Here is a 6,025-nt window from a genome sequence, read left to right as displayed (position 1 = left end):
TTGTTCAGTGACCCTAATATCTCCACCTCACATTTCAGGGCACCAAAGCGCTTTGCAGCCATGAAGTGTTGTAGTTACTGTTGTAATAATTGCAGCAGTCAGTTCTGCTATTTGTATCTCTCAGATTCTACTCAAAAGTTTGTCCATTTGTCTGATTTCATTTTCTCTAACCAACCCTTTAATCTCCTTTCTCAAACAGGGACCCAGTCTGTCTTTCACACCCTCTACGTAATAAGCCATTGGGAGTACTATGTCAGAACTCACTGTGGATTTATATTTACCTGCAATGCCAGTGTTGGGTTTAATGTCCTGCCAAACAGCCCTGTTCATGCTGCACAAACTTTTGATTACCAAGTAAGATGGGCTCGTTGGGCCAAAGGGCCTGTTTCCCGAGTTGTTTTTGTTCTTTGCAAGTATTTGGCAGCTTCTGCAAGGGTTAGAATCAGAATCCCTACAGTGCAGGAGGGAGGCCATTCAGCCCATCAAGTCTGCACCAACAACAATCTCACCCACGCCTTATCCCTGTACTCCTAGACATTTACCCTAGCTAGTTCCCCCTGACACTAAGGGGCAATTTAGCATAGCCAATCCACCTAAACCACACATTTTTGGACTGTGGGTGGAAATCCACACAGACAGTGACCCAAGCCATGAATCGAACCCAGGTCCCTGAAACTGTGAGGTAGCAGTGCTAACCATCGTGCAGCCCAGCATTCTGGTCATTGACCTGGGCTGTAGTCTGGGGAATGATCCTAGATTGATCTCAGCTGTTCTTGAAAGGACAGGAACTTATATTCAATTGTCCCAGATTCTGAAATGGTAAAACATAACCTGAATCAGACTGACCTGGTAGAGTAAGTGAGGTCAATAAAGTTTTTCTAATTTAACTGTTCCAGGTATTCATGCTTTTAATTTCGGCATCAAAGATGCCCAGGTAGCTACAAACAATCCAGTAGGCATGCTGGACATGAACCAGATGACCACAGCCATTGGGTTAGCTACCACTACCAAGGAAAGGATGTCCCCACTGATCAACACAACACAAAGCTTCCACGTGGTGACAGGGTGCCATTTGAGTCTATTTCCCCATTCATCAAATCAAGCAAAGTCACTGTATTTGTGAATGGGAAGGAACTCATCGAGGCAGCTTTGTCCAGTCTGTACATGGAAGACATCTGAACAATTTCTCATTCTCGACTATGAAGAGTAAGCAATTGAAACTTGTAAATAAACCTCCACAGTGTAACACAAGTAATGACAACAAGGCAGACCAATTTTATGTTAAACTATAGAAGGGGAATCTTTATTATAATCATAAATGTGAACTTTTCCCAGTCCATATTTAATACAACATTATTTTCCTCCCTCTGGTGCCAGGTTTCAATTAAACAATTTTCAAATGAAAGGGCGTCAATCATTCAAAGAAATTAATACAAAAACAGCTACACAAAACAATTTCCCCAGTTCGGGTCATGCAAAAAATGTGTCCCAAAACTCATGATTTAAAAAAAATTAAATAAATTCCACCCCCACCCCACATACACACAAAGAAAATCAAAGAGGTTGGAAATTGTTCTTAAACCCCGAGGATTAAACTTCAGTGGTTGCTGGGTGTCCCAGCATCACAGATGTTGAAATCTAAAGGGAGACGCAACCCACCAGCTCCCTCTTCAGCAGAATAGGAGTGTAACTGGGATCCTCTCTCACTTGGCAGGGTCTCACAGCACCGAGTCAGGAAAAAAAAAGTGGGAACTAAGCTTGCTTTGGGTGTAAATTAGTGTGCTGCTAATATTGGCAAATCATTTTAATTTTTAAATAGTTATGAGGGGGTGAATTCAAACCCTGTGTTCTGATGGTGCTTGAGGTCCCTTCCTCCAGCCCCTGACTATCGCTAGACAAAGCCTCTCTACCACTCAGCAGCAGTGAGTTGCCACAGACCACAATCTGACGGCAACCTTCAATGGTCAAAACACCAGGTTTCCACAAAAGCTGCTGCCACAAAAGTTGATGGCCAAGGGATGGAGGTATAGCACTGAGATAATGTCTGGATAAAGGCTGTGCTTAATATAGATCTGAAGTTACAGCAGCATCGTATATAACAAAAAAAACAGGAAGGGGAAGATTCACCCTCTCCGTAGAGGCAAAAGGGGTGATTTACAAAAGTTTCCATTGGCAAGGGGACTTCAACCACCAATCCCCAAAAATATTAATGCAAAGGAAAAAAAGAGAGGCAGATATGAATATATTACAGAATGGCCAGCATCTGGAGTCAGGAGACTGGTCAGGGAGTGGGAGGTCTGGACTGGTCAGTATACAGCACAGAAAAAACCCTGGTCCCTCCATTCACCTCAAGACAACAGCCAGGATTTGAAAAGCAAACAATCCTTGCAGCTAAATTTATATAAATTTTAAAGAAAAATTGAGGGGGCGGGGTCATTGAAGAATCTAGAAGATAGTAATTGGTGGGGGCAGGGGGTGGGAACAAAAAATTTCAGGTGAGAATTGGCTGCAAATAATGCATTCCGATATATAGAAGCAGACTTCTTTCTACAGACATAAATTAGTAGCAGACAGGGTGGGACTGTGTTTTTGGGTCATTTACAGCAGTGTGGAGATGGCATGTCATATCCATGTATCCTGTACAGGTGATTTATTTATACACGTGTCTTTAACTAAGCACATATCCAGCAGATAATCAATAAACTGGTATTCGACCTGCATAGAGGACATTATGTACAGGCACCATTAAGAAATAAATCAAACCCCATCACATTCTCAGATCAAAGTCACCGAATACTATCTAAAAAAAATTCTGTAAAGAGCAGTTTGAGACCAGATGATTGTAAATCTTGAACAGGAACCCAGGAGCCCCCACTTATCCGACAGTACAATGAAAAGCAAGGAAGTCCTTTTTTTACATCAGCAAGTACAATTTGACAACTGAAAAATTAAAGATTAGCTTTCTCTTATGTTACAGTGCAGGCAGAGTCCCAAGCTGAATTAAAACACGAAAAGAATTATCGCTTTCTCTGAAACTCAAGGGAGGTGCTGTGTGAATTTGTGGGGGGGAGATCTGTGTGCTGGGAAGAGAGGTGGACTGGAGGAATCACAATTCCTGCCAGTGCTCAGCCCAGGAGGTGAAATCGTTTACAAACCATGCTGGCTTCTCTCACACACATCAAACCACATCTCACCACCACTCCACTCAACCAAACACCACTTGGGGCCCGAGAGTTGTATAGCAGCTGAGGAGCAACTAACTGGTTGATAAATGTGGCCTTTCACCTTGTCTGCACTGGACTTGGGAACAAAGTCCCGGAGGTGAACGGACCATGTTGAGTCACCTAGCAAACCCAACCCCTCCCAGGATGGAGATTGGGGGTCTTTGACTGAACCGAACACAACACAAGCAGTGCAGGCCTATACTAGGAGTGAACTCATCTCAGTAACTCATCCAGAACCACCAGTCAAGCACAGGAGGTCCCTCTGCATTCACTGACATTCAGGGAACTCGAGTCTCTAACTGGAACTCTGCTCATTAAGATATACGTGGAAATGTACGTAATCTCCTAAAACTGGAACACCACCTAAATAAAAATGAACCTGTAAATTAAAATGTTGCCTCAACCATTTGTTGAAATGTTTGTTAGTTGGAATAGATCGTCCCTTCCATGTCCTCATTGAGTTTGGACCCCCCAGTGACGAGGGTATCCGGAGAGGTTCATTGCAGAGCCAAAATTTTGTGGTCTTTGATTGATATATCATCTCTGAGATGGGTCTACTTGTAAGCAGTGGCTGGAGACAGGCTGAGGGGATGGGAAAAACTGTTCTAAACCAGTTTAAACTGGTCCATTCAACACTGCTTCTTGCCAAGCTCCACCCCCCCTCAACCACGTATTCCCAAATCCCCCCCCACCCCCCCCCACCCCTCCCTCTTCAAGCCCACCCTCATCTCTCTCTCCACAACCAGCAGAGACTGGGACTCCTGATCAGGTGGAAGTGGGGGAGGGGGGGGGGGTGGTTGTGGTGTCATATCAGACAGACAGCTCACCTGAAATTCCTCCATTTCAATCTTCAAGGTGAACCAGGAGATAAACCCAACCTCTGGTGAGCTTTCTCAGCTTGATCTGTGTTCATTGTCCCCTCTCCCCTCCATATCTGCCTTGCTATCTCTGCACTATCCCCCCAAACCTCACCTCCTCCCACTTCATTGGGTCTCAGTAGCCCAGTGCTCATTCTGCCCTCCCCACTGGCCACAGCAGAAGAAGGGATGTTAAGCTCAATGTCGGCTGCTGCTATTTGGGAGAAGGGGTCAGGCTCGCTTACACAGGGCATCCAATTGGAGCTATCGAGTGGTAAACTACAGCTTCCTGGAATGATAAGGAACCCAGTGGAGCAGCTGGATCCTATCTTGTTGCTGATACTGAGTTCAGGAAGACCCAGGGAGCAGACAACGCAACTGGAGCAAAGAAGCCAAGAGGAATATGAGGATACTCTCTTCGTTCTGTGAGTGGGCGATGGCAGGGATTAATCTCAGTAATCACTGCAGCCAATAAAGGACAGTGAATCAGCACCTGGCTGAGGGAAGAATGTTGGTCAGGTGCCCGGAAGAAATTCCTGCCTTGGGAACCCAACACAGGGTTAATTTATCCTGGTAGGGAAGACAGGAAAGACCCATGAGGAAAATTCTGGGAGTGCTGACGTTTAGCTGGATAAAGAATGTTTCCCAATAGTTTGTGAATCATCTACTGTTTTAATTAATTTTAAAAAAACAAGGCAGAAACAAAAGACAGGAAGGTGGCTGCATTCATTTACAATCAAAAAAGGCCCTTTCAGAAATATCTACAGCAAGACTTGGAAAACAAATTTCCCTCCTCAGCCTTATCAGTGCTGCAGTGGGTCAGGAAAGAGGCCAGGACAGGGGCACATAAACTAGTAACAGGGATTATTCACAAAATAACAAGAGTGCCAGAAAGAAGCAGAGAGAACAATTTGGAGAGAGTCATGATGATTGTGAGTTGGGGGAGGGATTGCAGTTTCCAAATTCCACTCCCCGCCCCGATTCACAGAGAGGGGCTCCCAGTTTTAAACAATGGCTCCTGATAGTATCAGTATGTAGTGTAACAAGACTTGAGAAATGGGGGAGGGGGAGAGATAAGGAGAATGGGGAAGGAGCAAATAGGGATTCAGGGATCAGTGTGAGCCAGTATACAGGGGCAGGGGGAACCTGGAGGAGGAGTCATCCATTCCTGAAAATGCCAGCTGCTCATGGACTGTGATTTCCCCGCCCACCAGAACCCCTCCCCAGGCCCCTCTACACCAGCCCCCACACATTGCGGGCACCAGCTCTCCCTTCCTAGACCTAGCCCCACCAGCACCCACCCTGCCCAGACCCTTCCCTACCAGCCCCCGCCTCCCCAGACCTCTCCCCACTAGCCCCCGCCTCCCCACACTGCAGCCACCAACCCCCCCCCCCCCACAACTGCAGCCCCCTCCCTATTACCAGTTCCTCCCCAAAGGAGACTGATCAGAAGATAAAGCTGGACCCAGCCGCTGTGCAGAGAGACACCTTCCAGGATCAGGATAACCTGGCACATTTCATCTTAGCAAAGGGGTTAATGAAACCAAGACCCTGGGGATCAACCCTACCTATGTGTGTGTGTATATGTGTGTGTGTGTATATATATGTGTGTGTGTGTATATATGTGTGTGTGTGTGTATATATGTGTGTGTGTGTGTATATATGTGTGTGTGTGTGTGTGTATATGTGTGTGTGTGTATATATATATATATGTGTGTGTGTGTATACATAATATATACACACACACGAGCGTGCGCGCGTGTATGAGACAGCGTGCGCGCGTGTATGAGACAGCGTGCGCGCGTGTATGAGACAGCGTGCGCGCGTGGAGCGGTGTGGAGGGTTTGCTGCGTGGTGAGTGGGAAGGAGAGAGGGTGGAGGGTTTGCTGGCAGGTGAGGGGGAAGGAGAGGGGGGTGGGGGTTTGCTGCGTGGTGAGTAGGAAG

This window comes from Carcharhinus amblyrhynchos, unplaced genomic scaffold (assembly GCF_965287045.1).
Source record: "Carcharhinus amblyrhynchos unplaced genomic scaffold, sCarAmb.v2.hapA scaffold_973, whole genome shotgun sequence".
In the NCBI taxonomy this organism is placed as follows: Eukaryota; Metazoa; Chordata; class Chondrichthyes; order Carcharhiniformes; family Carcharhinidae; genus Carcharhinus; species Carcharhinus amblyrhynchos.
Note: the sequence above shows the minus strand (reverse complement) of the source record.